General features: G+C 39.9%; 1 pseudogene; it reads right to left on the bottom strand.

The window, feature by feature from the left end:
* Window positions 1–603: 603 nt before the first annotated feature.
* On the bottom strand, window positions 604–1,068 carry LOC128573036 (40S ribosomal protein S11-like; annotated as a pseudogene).
* Between the last annotated feature and the right edge of the window lie 2,619 nt (window positions 1,069–3,687).

Raw genomic sequence — 3,687 nt, 5'->3', positions numbered from 1 at the left:
AATATGTAGTGAAGCTTGAATTTCTAATAAGCTCAACAGTGATGCCAATGCCTCTTCCAATAACAATATTTTGTCAAACATCCAATAAGTGGAAGAAGCTGGATTTATCCCAGTTGATTAATGAGCTAGTAAACATAGGTGAGAGCCTTTATTTTCCAAACCAAGGTCTATAAAATATAATCTAAGAAATAAGAGCTATTGCATTAAATGTTTTGGTTTCCTCCTATTAGTTGTTGACTATTCCCAAAGTATGTATTAATAATAAAGAAAAAAATACTAAACTCTACAAGAGAATATGTGTCAAAGAACACCATAACTGAGTGAATAAAATTAACATCAACTATAACCGGAGAATTTAGTATCAGGTGCTGATTCACAAATACAGACACAACATCACTGCTTCAATGGTACTTCCCAAAAAAGGAAATCATACTCTGATGATCACCAGCTTTATGCAAAGTTCAAGGTACAGCTATCTGCTTTTTTTGTAATCTTGAATGATGTAAGTTTGAGTTACTTTGGGCAATTGATGTTTTTTTTGGGGGGGGCTGTGAATGAGAAAATAGCTTTATTTTGTCTTGGAGCGTGGGCACATATTCAGTTTCAGAACTTCTAGAACTTCTTGGTACCAGCAACCTTGGTGATTTTGAGCACATTGAAGCACGGTATTTCTCGGAGGCTGGCATTTGCCCACTGTGACAATATCGCGCTGTGCACATCCCTGAAGCAGGGGAATAGGTGCACAGACATGTTTTTATGGCTCTTCTCAAAGCCACTGTACTTCCAGATGTAGTGGAGATAGTCTTGGCAGATGCCAGTGGCCCTCTGCATCTTCATCTTGGTCACCACGCCAAACAAGATCCACCCTCGGATGGAGATGTTACCAGTAAAGGGGCATTTCTTGTCAATACAGGTGCCCCCAATGGCTTCTTTGGAAGTCTTGAAACCCAGACTGATGTAGTACTGAGGGAGCTTCTCCTTGCCAGTTTCTTCCAACAGGACTCTCTTTTTGTTTTGAAAGGTGGTCGGCCGCTTTTGGTAGACTCGCTCAGTCTGAATGTCCACCATTTTTCCAGCCACCTGATGTCATCTTCTTTAAAAGTGTACTGTGCTTCATCTTATTCTACATAGAACTAATGGAGTTTCTGGATAGAACACATACATATTCCCCTTCTTTGCTAATATCCAATGATCCAACTGTGTATCTCGGTGGGATGTCCACATTTAACCTTTTGAACATGCATAAAGGGAACATTTTTACTACTGTAGAATATAAATTTAAACTGAGACTTTTTCAGGGCACATGAGAAGGCTGGCTAGAAAGAATGGAAAGAAGACTCTGCTATATAGGTAGAAGAGAATGACTTTTTTACAGTCTTCACTATTATAAGAAAAGAACAAAAGTGTATGTGAAAGAAACTCATGAGGCAAGAACATCCAAGCAGAGAAGTAAAGGTTTGTAAATTCTAAACACACAAGAGAAAATTGGTCATAGCCCTTTACCTGGGACTTGAGACTCAATCATTTTTTCCACTCTCCTCCTTCCCTTGACTTTCTTCTCAGATGAGATTATCTAGATATACACACCTGCATCTTGATAATATGCCTTTAAAGGCCTCAGAACAACTCCTGCTCTGTGAGCAACATACAGTGAGAGGAATTTTGAAATACTGAAAAAAAAAAAAAAAAAACCCACCTTTTCCTATTCTTTATCACAGGAGATAATTAGAACAAAGAGATTCTATATGAAGACCTAAGTGTGAGTTTCTTATTTCTTGCCCTCCCCTACCAACAATTTCTGCTATGGCAATCATAATATGGGTGGTGCTGTCCTATCTTTATTAAACTCAAGAAGAGCAGACCCTGTGACCTCCCTCTGAAAAAAAGACTGAACTCAACTTTTATAAATATACCTGGAAACCCTCATTGGTTGACACTAGCCTACCCTTAGCATCACATAGGGGCACTTATTTAAAACCATGTGGATGCCACAACTGATATGAATAAAATCTGTGGGAAGGGCTCAGTACCTGTAGGTCAGTGGCTAGGGGGCCAGCGGCATACACCAGAACCTGAGGGCTTGAATCCAGCTTGGGCCTGCCAAACAACAATTACAACAAAAAAATAGCTGGGCGTTATGGGGGGTGCCTGTAGTCCCCAGCTACTTGTGAGGCTGAGGCAAGAGAATTGCTTAAGCCCAAGAGTTTGAGGTTGCTGTGAACTGTGATGTCAAAGCACTCTACCCAGGGCAACAGCTTGAGGCTCTGTCTCAAAAAAAAAGAAGGGAGACTGAACATAGAGACCATTGTAGTTTCATATATTTCAGATAGCATGCACTTTGCTGTGCAATTTTGGGCTGTGACAAGAAGGTTAGAGGAAAAGGGCCCTCTTATAACACATGGTAGACATCATATGTGTTTATGTCCTACTTGGTAATGCTGGATGGTGTGTAAAACTACTTTATAGTTAAAATAAAATCAATTCCACTCTAGAATAACCCTGTACAATGGTAGACAGAAAAAGAACTGTCATATTACACACTTAACCCAAAATGTGATGTTCATCTCAGACAATCTAAGAGATTGCAAAGGTAAAAGAAGTTACCATAATTAGTCCTTAAGGAGAAGACTTGAGAGCACCACTGGTTATGTACAGTTCACCCTAAATTCACCTTGTAATTGGAAAGGCCATTTGTGTTTGCTAATTGACTGTAGTCAAACAAAAAAAGAACTTCACACGTTTGCAGGAGGGAAGATAAATGTAAAACTTGAATCCATGAGCCTCCTACAGGGAGGTCATACACTCCAACAGAATCTTTGACATAGGTTGCTATCTTTACAACTATTTATATTTCAAAGCAATAATTACTGGTATGGAGAAAAATCCTTATGACCTTGACAAGCGTACAGCCATTTAGAGAGACAGCTAGTGAGAGAAAGCAGTCCAGAAACCAAATTGCATGATCACAGCAACTCCCTTCCCACTGTAAATCCCCATGACCCTGACAAGAGTATAGCCATTCAAGTAGAACAGTTAGTGACAGAAAGCAGGTCAGAAGCCAAATAGCATGGTCACAGCAATTTTCTGAAAATCTTCATGACCCTAGCAAGAAAATAGCTATCTGGGGAGGACACATAGTGAGAGAAAGCAGGTCAGAGACCAAATGGCATGATTACAGCAACCCTGTTTGCACACTCCTGGAATGCTTCAAGGTCAGTGTTCCTGGAAAACATCAGAATCTCTGACCCTGGTCTTGGATGACACTAGAGACAAAACCCTGGTGCGATGCAAGATTAACACATTACTGGCAAAATGCAGTAATTTTAACATCAGTCCCTGACATACCATCATTCACTCCACACAAAAAAGAAGACTTTCCACATGTCTCATAACTTTCCCGCACCCTGCATTCCAACTATACTAATAAAAGACTCTCGAAACTGTCTAAGAGTGGACTGACTCCTGGTCAGGCTCCACTCTGGTCTTTGCTCTAATAAACCCTTTCCTTATCACTGGACTGGTCTCCTCTTCTTCTTGCAGACCCTCACCCCATTTCCATACCTAAATCTCTCACCTAGAATAAGCCAGCTCTGAGTTTTAGAAAATGACAAAAATTCTAGTTACCTGGTAAAATTATGTACATGTATTTCAAAAAGGCATAGAAAAATTCTAGTTACCTGGTAAAAT

Source organism: Nycticebus coucang, chromosome 20, assembly GCF_027406575.1.
Source record: "Nycticebus coucang isolate mNycCou1 chromosome 20, mNycCou1.pri, whole genome shotgun sequence".
In the NCBI taxonomy this organism is placed as follows: domain Eukaryota; kingdom Metazoa; phylum Chordata; class Mammalia; order Primates; family Lorisidae; genus Nycticebus; species Nycticebus coucang.
This window is presented reverse-complemented; position numbering and strand designations above follow the sequence as displayed.